This window comes from Manis javanica, chromosome 14, assembly GCF_040802235.1.
Source record: "Manis javanica isolate MJ-LG chromosome 14, MJ_LKY, whole genome shotgun sequence".
NCBI lineage: Eukaryota > Metazoa > Chordata > Mammalia > Pholidota > Manidae > Manis > Manis javanica.
Window position 1 is genome coordinate 57,073,836 of NC_133169.1, and position 15,696 is coordinate 57,089,531.

A 15,696-nucleotide genomic window follows, 5' to 3' on the forward strand; every position below is an offset into this window, starting at 1 on the left:
ACCTGGTGAATATTGTCCTTACAATTGGAAGTTACCAACTAGAAAAATTTACATCTTTCTCCATACAGGAGGGAGAAAAAAACAGTCTCGAAAGATGAATAGAACCACATAGTGTTAACACTGGAACAAGTCCATAGAAAGGACCCAGTTTTCCATTCCTTTCTCACAAGGGGAACATAAGGCCTAGAGAGGAGCCTGGTGACTCACTCTACATCTACCTCTAGTCAGTGGCCGAGCCAGGAACAGGCTCATGGTTCTGACTGGAGTGGAAGCAGAATGGGGGACCTGGCCATCTGGTCATTGACAGTGACGTCAAAGAGAAATCTCATAGCACTAACTAAAATCAGATAACCAATTTCATTGGATGGAAAGGAGTTCCACAAAGCACATAAAGATTTAGATATTTATTAGCTATTCCTACTTTTTTGAAACTAGAAATGGGGTTTTTCACAGATTTTCAAAGCAATAATCTATTTCAGACACCTAAGAATATTTTCCAGGATGTTCCCATCAACCTCTGTCAACTGATCTTCTCTGACAGAGGCCTCAAAACCGAGCTAACTGGAGCTCACCACCAGCTTGCTTCATGATGCGTGAGAACCAGGCACACATAACGGAACAATCAGGCCCGATGGCCACATCACTTGCGTTCTTTCCGATCAGAAGCCAGCGCCTCTTCCTGCCCATTGGAAACCATTCCCAGAATATTCATTCCAGAGGGATGTGAGGGAGAGTGTGCTTTCCACACCTTTTCCAGCACACCATCCCTGGATCAGGGAGAGAAATCTATCTGGGCTCTATGTTCAATGTGGAGAAGCAGTAAAGGACAAAAAATGCTGTGAAAATGCTTTTTCCATCGAGCTTCCACACCACTCATCTCCCCTTCTGAAAGCTATAACCTGCACTAAATAATCCTAGTTCAGAATAGCATGTTTTAATCCGCATTAATGACCTTTGAAAATATGAGCTTAGGAAGGCCTCTGAGGTTCAAACAATGAAACTATCCATGCAGAGTACACAGAATCCAAAAGCCGGGCATTTCTGTGAAGGACTCTGTGCTGGATGAGAGGAATACTCAGTGCTCTCACAACAGGTTCAAATTCAGTCTCCGCGTGCCACCATCCACTCATCCAAATAATCACCAGCTTTCTGGGTTTGGTCTCAACTGCTTAATCTAGCATGAGGAGATGGCTTCTCTCAGAATCCAGGGCTCCATCTTGGTCTAGCCCCCTAAAATGAGGTATCATCTCTCATTGAGGCAAATGCAGGAGAGCACTGCTTGTTTTCTTAGCCTTTTATTTAAAATAAACAAGCCTTTTATTAAAAAATTAGAATATGCAAATATAGGTACTTTCTGTGGTGAAAATTCCCACATATAAATATCAAATCTTCCTCATATTGCTCGAAAGAGAAAAGGAAAAGGAAACTGGATTCCCTAAAAATGTACTTTTTCCCATATCCCTACATCATCTCACTTTCAAATATGAAGATAAATGAGATTTTAAGATAATTCCTTTTTAACTGATTGCTTATTCCTTGTTAGTGGTTTCAAACACCAGTAAATCTGTAGCTGTAACTGTTTATAGCTGCTTATTTCTACCTTTATACTTTGAGAACATAAAGTCTGCCATTTTATTTGGTATTCAGAGGTCTGCCAATGTGTAAACCCAAGCAGTTCAATTATTTTACCCAACTGGGAAAGTGAGTTAATCAGAAACGAAGGGGAATGACAGATTAAAAGGCTATCCTTGCTAATACTTTCAAATTGGGCTAAAGTTAGTTATACCCTGTTGAGTCCTTCCACTTCTTATGCTGAACAATGCAGCAAGCATGGCGAGACATATTGCTTGGACCTCTACTCTCAGCTGTGACATTTCCTTCTCATGTTCTACCATCAATAGTGACCTACTTGCTATACCATGTGATTTTTTCCAACTGGGGGCTTTTGATGCTTACACATGGGAAACACAATTATTTTTATATTTAGCACAAAGCATAGTCTTGAAACATTTCAAATGATTCCCAGTTCAAGATACCCACACTAATCTTATTTTGTGGCAATCTTTTTTTGCTCCATCATTTAGAAACATAGTTATGACCCATTAAAAACAAAGCTTTTACCTTTTTCTTTTTTACAAAAGCAACCTGTGAAAATGCTATGCTATGTCATTATCTAATAAATTGAAAACTAACTAGCAAAAAGTGAAAGAATCATGTCCTAGTTATTTATCTTGTTGGAAGAAATGGACAGAGACGACTCTTGTTGAAAGTGACAGGAAACAAAACTGCTGATATTATTTATGTTTGAAGTCTTTGGACTATTGGAAATAACTTATTAATGATAAAAGAGTAGGGAAGAACTATACTCAGAAATGGAATAGAACTGTACAAAAAAGACAGAGCCACAGGATTTGTTAGGTAAAACTACAAGCAAAACTAAAAGTTTACCAAAAAACAATGCATAACAAGATTTCAAATACCTAGCAAGAAAGACTTACAAGGCAACAAAATAAGTCTGAAAGTAACTCAGGGAAGTTGATTTACTAGTCAAAGTAAAACTGTCATAACATAGCTTTCAAAATTAAGAAGAAAGCCATCATTACAAACTTGCGTAGGTGTGTATAAAACATAGCAAATGAGTATTCAAAGTATTAAGTGTTTTCTTGTTAGCTTTGATCCATAAACCTTAAAGAAATGAACAAAGGGCCCAACACTCTAAGAAAGAATATTTGTTCCATGACACTTGTGAGTAAGCAAATTCCCAACACTCAATGAAATCCCCAAAACAGATATCAAGAGTCTGCAATACACTTATTTAAGTGAATTTCCAAAACTCCATGGCTACCAGCTCAAAAAGCGTATGCTTTCGTGAATCGAAAAGGAACTTTCAAAGCAGAGTGTTCACACATGCAAAAGCACATGTTTTACTTTGCCTCTGTTAACGAAGCCTCAGCGCCACCCCTGACCCTCCCCCCCGCCACCATCCCCAAGTACTTGGGAAATATTCCAGCAATGTGTGTGTACCCTTTATGGATTCTTTCTCATTGCTACTGCTTTTGCTATACATTTTCTATAACCTCATGCTGTTTCCCACCCACACAGCTTAGAACAAAAAGAAAGAAAGAAAGCCTTTGTTTAGCCATAAAAGGGCCAATCTACTGTATATGAAAACCACCCCATCAAAGGCAATTTCTCAGGAGCTTACATAGCCCATGCACCTGTCTAACTTACATCACAATGACATGTTGACCCAGCCCTTTAATTACTTATCTCATTGTCACCTGGATCTTGATGGGCTCTTACCCTATTACCCCCACCAAATCTACCCAGGTTATAAAGTGTGGAAGAAAGGAGCCCCTGCCATGACACATAGGAAAAAGGTACAATGTGAACAACATCAAAAACATCCTCATTCCTTTCCTCCCCCTTCAATTTCTTCTCACTTATTTCTGATGCAAAACCAGAAACAATCTGCAAGACCTAGATTAAAAATTACTCTCAATTATAGATGCATTCCATTCATTATAAAATTCAGACCTGCTTTCAAAAGTCTGAAAGAGTATAGCTCAGAAACATTTTCATAGTAAGCAACTCCAACAGGTTTTTGTGATAGTGGGAACCCTACAAGTCTGAAAAGGCACGGGGGGTTAGACAGATAGTCTGCACAGAAGAGACACTGTAGCTTGTGAGGTCACCTGGGAAGAGGAAGGGAACATGAAGTTGTTGTCGAAGTTGAAATGATGATTTATTTGGGTGAGTGATAAAGTCACACTGCAAGCCTCAGAAAATAATGGCTCACAATGTATTTGGTAAATGATACAGCAACCCACAGAACAGGGAAAGAAAAGACACAATAAGCATGTACTTCAGTGGAGAAGACCCTGAACTGAAAGCCTGGGAAAGGGACTTCAGAGGAGGCACTCTGCTTCATTACTGTCAATCCCCCCCCAAATTAATATGGGAGATAAAGCAATTTTTCAATTTGCACCTTTATAATTACCTCAGAATAATTAAGAACCCAGTTCTAAGAATAAATCATTTTAGTAGATATGTGAATTCAAATGAAAAATTATGTGTAAGCAGGGAAAATATTTTAAGTGGCTTGCCACTACAAGTTATCATGCAATTATAATTCTCCCAATTTACACTTTAGCTTCAGATGTGTACCTTTATGTTTAAGGATTTATGCCCTAAAATAAAATTAAAAGGAGTTGGCATCCTTAAAACTATAATCAATATAAAAACTAAAGAGTATTACTCGAATTTTCCTCTTGTACCGAGCTCGTTTGAACTCTTACGGAATACTATTGTAGTAAGTCTACCTTTTCTCCAAAGAACTTATATATCTGTATCTTATTTTACCCTCAAAGAGAATGAAAAGTGGTTTTGTTATTTTCAGACTTTATAGGAAAAAATCTAAGGTTTATGTACTCAGCTCAATGAGAATCAGCATCCTACTTTATCCTAGTGGGACAGAAGGAGTTCATAACTTCTGAATGTTCATTCCTTCATTAACTTATTCACTTGATTATTCATTCATTTTATAAAAACAGTCAGGACCTCTGCCCTCAAGGAACTTATACTGTAGTAGGGGGAACAGACTATAACAAGTAGACAAATAGGTGAATTACATAAGACTATGGCAACTACCATAATGGAAACAAAAATGGGGCAGAAAAAGAGAAGGGGTAGGGGGAAGTCCCCTGAATAGATTAGATAGGAAAGTCCTGGGAGGTGCCTGTGAAGAGGAACCCTGAATGGAAAGCATGCAGCTATACAAACAGGATATGTAATCCAAGAGAGGGAAGAGCAAATGCAAAGCGTCAGAGGTGGGAATGAGAGTGGCTTATCAGACAAACAACAAGGAAGCTACTGTGGTTGGAAAACTAAATGAAGGCAAGAAGGTAAGTAATGAAGTCACGGAGATGGGAAGTCACAGAGATCTGCAGGCCATGGTTGTCTTGTGACTGTCTTCCAAGGCAAAGGGAAGCCATGGAGAGCAGGGAAGGGACATGAGCAGATAGAAATCTGAGTCTAAATTCTAGCTTAACCACTCAGTAGCTATGGGACCTAATACTACCTCCTCTTCAATGCTAAATACCTAATTTATAAGAGGCCCTCAATAAATAATAGCCAGTTACAATCATAAGTAATTATTATGATTTAATGCTCTGATATGTAAATAAAGTTAATAAATAACCCTTTATCTTCAAATGGACCTATAGGGCAAAATAATGCTGGAAATACAGAAGTATTGAGAAATAAGCAAATTATTCTAATCTCTTTCATTCAGCAAAGATCACATGCTTATTGAGTACAAATGGACATAAATTAGTGCATTCAAATTCATTATGGTTTATTGTGGTTCCAATCAGAATAATTATTAATCTTGGTGCATTTCTCTGTTCTTAATTAGTCTGCACTGTGGCTTTTCTCTCCCTGTCAATGGAGTCTAGCCATTTTATATCCAAAATGTGTAGCAGTTCAATGGTACCTACCAACTATACAGCAGCCATTGAGGGAATTTCATAGTTTCTTCCAAGTTATATTGTATAGTAGACACTTAAAATTGCCTGCCATCATCTATTGCTCCCTCACTCTCAACACACTTACTTCTTTCTTACTAACAGAATCCTGATTTTGTTTAAATTCACCTCTTCCCTCCTTCAGGCAATAATGGCGATCCTCTTGTTAGTGTCTGATTTAGAGATGGGACATGTGATGATGTTTTGATCAATGAGGTGAGAAGAGAGGTCTTCTCAGATTCTTCCTAGTAGTGCTTTCACACCCTTCGAAAGGAGGCCCTGGAAGGGGAAATCCATTTTCTGTGCTCTAGATATTGTCTTGCCCACAAGTGACATCTGAATGACTGCAGCCTTCTTGCAAAGAAGTAAAGAATCAGTCTTAGAGTGAAATAGTCCCTGAGGATGACAGTGGCAGAGAGATGAAGGGAACTGTATCCTTGATGATGTCACTGTGCAACTGACTCAACCAATCCTGCTGCTTGCCTGTACTTCTCCATGAGATAATACCCTTCATTACTGTGTAGGCCTATTGGAGATGGGGTCTTGTGTTTTGTGTTGAAGGTCTTCTAGTAGGTGTACCACATTACCTCCACATGGACATTTCCATTTCCATTGGAAACATTACCCACTTCTTTGTCTCTGGGAAGGTTTAGGAATGGAACTAGGATGGCATGCCATTTTAGTTTACAACACTATGATTATCACCCAGAAAAGCTCAAGGGGAAAACACCCTAGAAATCACAACAGGAAGATGGTACTTCGGCATGTGTACCTGGTACCAAATAGTCTGTCTTTGGCTTTCCCTATCTGTTTAAAAACTTTGACTTTCACCTCCTGCCTGCCTTGTACATCTGTTGTCCACCAAGACTAAATGAAGCACATTTCTCACTGGTCTTTTGCTCCATAAGGTTACCAGTTCTGAGCTGTTATTCAATTACAGGAAATTCAACAGAAACCACGTAAGACCAGCACAGATCCCGGGCAGAGGCCAGATATTAAGAATCAGAAGCAGCTTCATACTCCATTGGACAAGGATTAAGAGGCAGAAACGTTGCAAAGAAGAGGTGTAACACTGTGATTGCCACCAGTAAGGAGACCTGCCTCAAAAGGATGGGGACGTATCATAACAACAGGATACTGGCTATTTTGTCTCAGATATGTAGCCTTATTTTAAATTTGAAAATGCTAGAGACCAGTAAGAGAATATGAATATCTTATACAGAAAAGCATAGATGATAACTGACTGTAGAGGGAAAGGATGGACTGAGATTACTGCTTGGGGAGTGGTGGGTGGAGGTTGGGAATGATGTAAAATCAAGGATTACATAAATGTCTAATGGTTCACAAAAAGTAAAAAAAGCAATATGGCTTGAAACCAAATTAACCATTCCAGTCTATTAAGCATTTTTCCTACAATAAAATTATAGAATTATAAATTTAGTCCATAATGGAGAGCAGAAACTGTAAGGCACACAAATTTCATAATTCCATACAATATTTGAGAAACATTACTTAAAAAATGGGTGAACATTATAACTGGTGAAAATTTTCTCTGAGACCATAATTAAAACAGCAAATGGCGCCTTAGCTATTGAAAGGGTCACTATCAGGATTCCACTTAATGTCTTCATTACCAATCTGCAGCGAAAATGAAAATTCATTCCATGTGAGAATGCTATTGGACTGTGAGATATTGTCAGAGGCAGGGAAGTGGTAGAAAACTACCTGGAGAGGTTAGAAACAACACACCTGAAGTAGGCAGATCAGGAAAAATAACCCAAAATGCTGAAAATAAAAATGAAGTAAAATAAATAAGGAGATAAAACAGAAACTCAATGGCTATAAGCTAATGTCAGCTGTTGACAATAATCCAGCCTCAAAAGAGAAACAGGCCATGGTTAGTTAGAAAAAAAGATCAAGAACTTAACAAAAGATGGATCAAGCGACATGTCCTGGTTTTAAAGAAATCAGGAGTGCCCTGTCTCTTTTCCCTGTTCTGAGTATATGTTTTGGTTTTTATAGAAAGCTGCATCTCCTTGGTTGCAATGAATCTATTTCTAGTAGAGACTTGTGATCATGTTTCTTAATGATATAAAAGTGAGCAAGGGTTGGTGAGAGTGATTAGGCTGGTAAGGGGGAATTTTCACTGGCAAGTATAGGTTAGGTGGGTGAAGAGTGAGGTTTTGTGAGGCTAATTACTTTTGCACTGTGTAAGGCTGTCAGTTTCCCAGAGAGGAGAAACTGTTTACTGTGATTCTTTTTCTTAGCATTAGAAAGACACACTGGAATGCTCTAGGAAAGTGCCTTGAAAATGGTCAGAAAAGCAGTTACTCCTGCAGGGAAAAGATTAATAGTAACCATTGATAAAGTAGAGTTTTTACCTAAACAGAAGGGAAAGAGAATGTCAAAGAAAGGAAAACATTATGGGAGGGTGAGGCTAAATGAAGGAGAGAAATGGAAATTAGGGAAACATAGGTTAAGAAGCAGAAATTTATGCCTAGGATAATCTGTTTGCATCATATACACGCAAAGTTTAAGAGGAAGATTTGGTAATTGGGATGATGAAAAGCAGATCTGAGAAAATGCCAAAAGAAAGGCATCCAGTAAAGGAGATGAGCGGGGTAATCAACAGATGTTTGCCTCTGTCCCTCACTGGAGCCTCCCCCAAGTCCTCCCAGGCCCCGGCTCAGCCCCAGCTTGTGGTGAAAGCAGAAGCCCTGGGAGAAACAGGGGCAGGTGCTCCCAACTTACAAGATCCAAAAGAAACCAGTGTTTGAGTCCATGACCTAATCTAGGGTTGGCTCATCTTCTCTGTTGCCTTGAACATCTAAATAACTTTTAGATGGAATCCTTCAATTTTCTAATGATATTTTCCTGGCAGATATGAGAAGAAAGCACCTTTGTTAAGTGAGACTTAATCTCCCAGATGAGACAGAAAATGGGGGTCCTTGATCTCTTGTAGTTATTCAAAGCCCATTAAGATCTAACATAAAAGGGCTTTTACTAGCGGCCCTGATCTCGAGCAGTTATCTTAATTCAGCAAATCCGTAAACTCCACCTGGACACATGGTCTGTGCATGACCTCAGTAACCCCGCTCTGAGGTAAGAAGTAGAGTCTACCTAAGCTGTCAGACCTTGTCATAAACATGACTATGTAGGGCATGCTTCTTGGACAAAAAGAGATTCATAAATGGAAATTATTAAAGTGTTGAAATAAAAATCTGAAATTAAAGAAAAAGCTTCTCTTAACAAATGTCAGGTTTCCCATTATGCGGAGCTTTGGATGTCAGCAGCCCCTAGGCCCAGTGCCATCCCATGCCTGCAAGGCCCCAAGCCAAAGCCATCTAGTCACTTGCATGCGATGCTAAAAGGGAACCAAGCTATCTAGACTTCAGAAGAAAAGAGTCAGGCTGTCCGAAGTCTCAAAGTGGGTCACCATGAGTCAGCTGCCTTTTCAAGATGTGACAAGGGGTGTGGGAACAAAGAAGGACCAGGGGAGAAGGCCTAGAGTGGGGCGGCGGGAGATATTCTGGAGCAAATCACAATAGGGAAGTAGTGAGAGGAGGAGGCTAGGCAGGAATGAAGGGGAGGGACACTGAAGATGGTTGGGGGGCAGGAATGGAAGAGAGGTGAAGTGTCGAGATTGATGCTAAAGCTGGAAGTCTGGCGGTAGACTTCAGTTATTGCCACCTTCAAACTTTTGGTGAATATCTTCGTGCATATCCTTTTAAGGCCTTGCAAGTGTTCACTTATAATTCCTTGTAGCTTCCAGTACGCCTGGCAACTATTTCTTAAATGTCCTTTCTTGAGAAGCTACAAGATGAAAGGTGTCATCCCTGCCCTTAAGGGGCTCCATGTTAGAGGGGGTGATTATAGGAGGTAAGTGCTCTGGGACACTATACAAGTGTGCCAAAGAGGGACATGGAAAAGCTTTCCAAGGGCACTAATACTTGAACTGCATTTGCAGTTAGCTAAGCAGAGAAGAGGTGCTACCCATAATAGGTACTCAGTTACTATTTGTTAATTAATTTCTGCTCATTTTGATTAGTAATGATTACATGGAAGATCCTTTGGGGACTAGGAGTTAGTTCTTATCACCATTGTTTTTGTTATTGTGAATTAAAAAGATAAAATTATCTATTTTAGTGTTGAGGGATATAATATAAAGAAATACCATACCTAACCTTTGGCTAAGGTGAAGAGTACACGCATAATTTTTCTAATTACAGGCATCTTCTTGTTCTTAACAAAAAGTTCTTAAAGCTTTTGAAAAGATCACATTTTGCTCACTTGAAATATGTGTGTATATTTTAGCATAAAATATACTTGGCAGCTGCTAACATAATTGTATGGCTATGCCTTGCAAAACCTTGATTTCTTTTTAATCAAATTTTTAGAACCATACTGGGTCTCTTGCCAGTGCTGCAATAGTGAGCAATAAATACATCATTAGATCAATGGTGGTCTGATGATGGATTACTCAAAAGATAGTTCCAGCCAAGAAGAATAAGCCCAGAAGTCTCATTGTGCAAAGATTAATAAAATATTGTTTAAAACACATACACTGAGTTAATACAATATGGAAGAAAACACTGCAAAATAGAACAGAACAGCTATGGGTTTATAATGCAGTGATATTGATCATGGATTTTCCTAAGTACTCTAAAGCAGCCACATTATTACATATGCCTCTGATTAGACCCAGAGATGAGAAGGAAAAAGTTATAAAAAAAAAAGAAACTAACCAGAGGAAGGCCTGCTGCTATAATAAATTATTTAAAGCAAGCAGGGTGAGTGGGTTGTGAAGACAATATAAAACAGAATCAATGCCCCCAAGAAACCCCAAACCATCAGCACCTCTATAAATTTCTTACCACCCCGTCCTGCAGGTATTCTTTCCCACCACTCTCCCCATCCTTTCCCACCCCTGACCCTTCACTTTTTGCCCGTTCATTTCTCAGAGCTTCACATTTGTTTTTCTTCTGGAACATAGGATGCTGTCTCCAGTTGTATTCCTCAGCTTGTATCAGAAGAGTGTCTGTAAGGCCACACGAGTGTTTCTGTCACTTCGTTCATCTGGATCTTAAATTTCTGACAGAAACTGTAAGCTGGGAGTATCTAATATGATACACTTATCAACATGACTCTGATATTATCCTCCTTTTTTCTTTTTTTCTAACCATTGTTATAATTAAGTTCAAAAACCTAAAGCAAAATTTCTATAGTTTGCTGACTGTTCTAGATTAGAGGATATTATTAGATCCAAAATACTAAAGTGGAAGACAGGTGCTTGGAGGAGAAATAGTCAAAATGACTAAAACTTATGTATTAGGAGATGTTAAAAGGGCAGACTGACTTGAGAAGTGAATTTTTTAAGTAGATTTCACCATGGAAAAGGGTAAGGAAAGCAGGGTCAAAAAGTCGAAAAGAATTTGCCAAATTCTGTTCACCAAAGAATTTTACCAGAAGTATGTCATGGTCAGAAGGAAAAAGAAGTTAACAATTGTTGCTTAGAAGCTTGCAGTGGCCTATGTCCCAGTTTCAAGAACAGTAGGATTCTACTGTAGTTTGTTAACTAGGCACAAATTGGTCCCATTGTATAATCAAAGGTTTAAAAACCTTTGGCTTTTAAAATTTTCTTGGTCCCTCCAAACATGCAGAAGTTGGGCAGATGAAATATAAGCAACTCAATTTTACCAGTGTAAAAACATTATTAACAGTATAATATGACTCAATAGGCAAATAGCACAGGTTTAAAATATTAGTCCAGAGAATTCTATATGTAGGCTTTGCTGCTATTGTGCTCTGTGACCTTTAGCAAATTATTTGCCATTCTGGGTCAAGGCTGGCTGGTTAAGGTCAGAGTCACTGAACCAATTATCATATAGGGTGCTTAACTTTATAAAGAAAACTGCTCCATGGTCATATTCAGTATGAAAAAAGAAATTTGAAGAATGATGTTTAAAAAATGTAGATGATACGAATAAGCATAACCCTATCATTCACCATGATGCTAAATAAAAACAATTCAAAATGCAAGGCCAACTTCTCAGTTATTGGTGTCATCTTTGAATGTGAAAGACAGGATCTAAATATTATTCTCCTTTTGTGACTGCTGTTTGTTCATCTGTAACAACATGGGGAAAAAATCATTGTACTCAAAGGATTATTAAGATACGAGACCTATAAACATGTCTGCCAAGTTGTTCCTTAAAACAGCAGTTGTTCTGTAAAAGCCCCAGCTGCCTGGAACAATCCAAGTTCAGTGTCCCAGCCTATGTCCTTTTGTCATCAGGGAAGGAAATATTTCAGGTACTTCTGACCTCTGAGAAGTCATTTGGTTTTTCAGGTACTTGGATGGTAGAAATAGGGATACAACAGCATCTGATAGATATGTTCTCTTTTAAATTTTATCTAGGAGTCTTAAGTGGAGAATTACACCAGTCTGAACTGGGAGAACCATATCAAAGTGTCAGTATCAAACTAAAAATCAACTAATTGGCAATAATTAATAAGTCAAAATTCACACTGATTTGAAAGGAGAGGTCGTAATCAATTTTCATCCCATCTCTCCATGATGCTGAGAAAGTCTACCCAGTTAACTGGATGGCTTAAAATACTGCTAAGATGACTTTCAGAAAATGAGACTCCCTGGGCCTTTGAGTGGGTGGTGTGGGATACTTTTCTGACCAAGAAGCAGATCAGCTACAGCCTTCCTTCCAAAGAGATCCTTGATCTCAGATAAATTGTACTAGCCCCTGCTAAGGTGTTGGTCCCAAAGCCTGGAATGACTTTAAAGAGTTAAAGTTGGCTCCAAGACTGGGATTCTTTTACCCTCCAGGGAGAAATTCCCAAGAATGTTATTGGGACTGGCAGCCACCCCAGAACACCCCAGGAACCCACTATACCTGGAGTAGGGAATGGAGATGGAGAGTGGTCTTAAATAACATTGCTTCCCCTGAAAAACTTCCTAACAACTGAGTCTAATCTGGAACAGGGATATCTGAGGATTCCAAAACACTTCTGAACACAGGACAAAAGGAGCCGTTGTTGAGGACAGGGAGTTAAAGCGTCACCTATAAATTTCAGAAGGCTGGTAAATGCCACCTGGAAATTTCAAAACAATTATTTTTTAAATAAACTCACAGCTTATATGTTGTTCTTATATATCATAACCACCATTCCAGTGTTTCTCAAAATATGGTAAGGGGATCACTGGCATCATAATCACTTGGGGGTGCTTGTTAAAAAAGCAGATTCTTAAGCCCCACCCCAGATTCCTGAATCTAATCCCAGAGACCGGAGTCCAGCCTACAAACTGAATTTCTAAGGAGCAGCCCAGTTGATTCATCATGGTAATGATCCATATAAAGGCAGAATTATGGTGTCTTTGTAGTCTGTTACATATTTAAAGATACAGATTTGGGATTTGCATATTTTCCATAAAATGTTTCAAGTATCATAAAAATGAAAATAATAATTGTAATGAGTTCCTAAGAACCATTCTTCTGCCCACAAATGAACACCATTATTAAAATGTAATTATGAGCTTAAAATTATTGAGAAAAATATCAACTATGTTTCTCAAAAATATTGTCTTTATTTGTCACCAAAAGTAATTATGCTATTAAAGGAATTTATAGCTTTTTTAAGTATCAGTCACTTGGCTGCAGGAACTTATTAAGCTGTTATGTTCCTCCTATATGCCCTTTTAGTCATCAGAATTTTTGTGATAAAGATTTTTTATTATTTTTTACAACTATGAATTGTGAACCATTGCGACTAAGGATTAGGCTGAATATGAATTCATATCCAAGTTATAAATTCTTTAAAAATGTTTCATCAGAATTACTAAGGCAGTCAACTCTAGTAGATTAAATAGCTTCTGCAGTAAAGCTCTATTTACTTCTATTAAGGATTTTTTTTTTTTTGGTGCAAAACAATTCAGCTTTAATGCATTCTTTAAAGAAGCAAAAGAAAACAGTTTCTGATATACATGCTACTGCAAAGCAGTAAACCAGTGTTGTATGGTAATGTGACAAGCACCATATTTATTTTCTAGAGGAATTTGTTTTTTCTCTTATAAACTCCCCACCCCAAACCATGACTATCATTACTCCACAAAATGTAGTCGGCCATTTCTGAAGGGTCAAACACTCCTCTTCTTGTCACCAAAGTCACAAGTTCAGACTGAATATTAAATGAAAATAGAACTTAAGAGGCAGGCTTTGTTTGTAGCATGTTGTTTTTAGTAAGGGTTGCCCCCTACCCACACTCCACCCTAGTTCTCTGACTAAAGTGTACATGTTATGTTTTAACAGATGGGCTGGCTGGCGGCTGCTGGGCTGTAAAACAGGAACTCCAAATCTGCACCGAGTGGTATTGAATTGAATGCTCGTAAAGTTCATGGACATACACTGACCCAGACAGACCAGGCAGATCCAGACATGCTTACACACTTATCATAAACTCCCAGATGAGAGGGTCTTTCTCTCCATCCAGGGGAAGTTCAAGGCTGAGTTTTCCCCTCCATATATTTCTACCTCATTCATGTATCAATTTTATACATACACACACATACTAATGCATGAATATACATGGACGAATATATCTCAACGCTTTTACATATTTTCAAAGATCAAAAAAGTCCCAAATTCTATATGCAAGTCTGTCTAGTACTCTCAATTAGCTCTCCTTCAAGTCAAATAAAAAGTACAAGAAAATGCTGTGTTGAATTTCATTTAATCCACCTATATATAATATAAACTACATGTATGTAACTGCCCTCAGAAAAACCAGCTGCTTTTACCCCTTATCATTAAAGAGAAGAAAAGAAAAGAAAAAAAAACTATCCCAGACTGAGTCACAAATGAAGTGTCATGATTAACCTTGAATCCTCTGTTGTCAGTTCCTGTCACAACTTCATCACTTAAACACGCAGGTGCTCAAACACCAACCAGCTGGTCTGGTGGTCCCTTTTACGGTCTGGTCTTAGATTCTCCGGGGCCCCGGGATCTGGGACAGGCAGCAGCTACCCCCTCGTCCTAACGAAGTCCTTCGGACACACCTTGTAAGTGATGTGGAAGTCCGAGCACCTCATGAGGGATATGGATTCAAGTGCTAATAAAAAGTAATTACTTTACAAAGTTTAATATACGTGCTGTCAATTCCTTTCAGTAACCGCAAAGAACTGAAGCCCCAGCTACAGAACCCGGTGGTCGCTTCAGCTTTCTGGCCGACCGCCAAGGAGCCACCCCGAACACGACGATCTCTGGCTCCAGCTACGGATCAGACACGGGCCGCGGGCTCCCGCCTCACCGCCTCCCGCGCGGGTTCATTTCTCAGGAACCCGTCCGCAAGCCATCTAGGGCTGCTGGCCGTACACCCCGCGCGCGCAGGCGGCCCCCGCGCGTGTCGCCGCCGCAGAGGGCCAGGGGCGCGTCCCCGCGCCCCACCTAATGATGGCAATTACTGCACGCCAAGTTCGTGCGGATGCAGAGCCGCGTCCCGGGCCGGGTTGCGACGCTTTGAAACAAGAAGTTCGGAAGTGGGGATACTGGCAAGGAGCAAATCCCGCCCAGCCCCGATCTCCCCACAGCGGCGACGCTCGGACCGACTGACCGACGCTCACCGGGACGCGTTCAGTGCCCCCGACTCGGCGAACAGCGCCGGAGGAGCCGCTCGCCTCGCGAGCTGCCACTCACCCTCCTCGCTGAGTCGCGATCGCAAACCGGCGCCCCTGCTTCGGGTCCTGAATTTCAAGTTGCCCCGAATTGGATCGCCTCAGCGGACGGGGCACCTAGGCTCCGCAGGCACCTCAGAGAGGACACGACAAGCCCGGCGGGCGCCCCGGCTCAGCAGCCGCCCGGAACGCCGTGACAATTCATGGACCTGCTCAGCGAATGAGGCGGACCGCCGGGCTGAGCAGACAGAGCTCAGGAGGAAGGCGGGTCCCGGAGGCGGGCGGGGCGGAGCCAGCCCCGGGACGGCCCTGCGGGGACGGGGCGCCCCTCAATCCGTGACTGGCGGGACCTTCAGCCAATCGCTGTGTCTCAGGGGCCCCGGGAGGCCGCGGGCAGGGTCGAGAGCCTGGCCCCGCCTCCCGCCGCCGTCCAATCGCCTGCGGCTGAGGGCTGGCGAGGACACGCGCGGCTGGCGGGGAAGTTGTCTG

At 40.5% G+C, this 15,696-nt stretch overlaps 1 protein-coding gene across 2 annotated transcripts in view; it reads right to left on the bottom strand.

Moving 5' to 3' along the window:
- MARCHF3 (membrane associated ring-CH-type finger 3) overlaps window positions 1-15,451 on the bottom strand; it is a 133,947-nt gene extending 118,496 nt beyond the window's left edge. The window contains exon 1 of one of the 2 annotated variants that reach the window (XM_073222064.1): window positions 15,230-15,451. The gene's annotated coding sequence lies outside the window, so the exon portion shown is untranslated. The remainder of the gene's footprint in view (window positions 1-15,229) is intronic. The other variant, XM_073222063.1, reaches the window with a different exon arrangement.
- Between the last annotated feature and the right edge of the window lie 245 nt (window positions 15,452-15,696).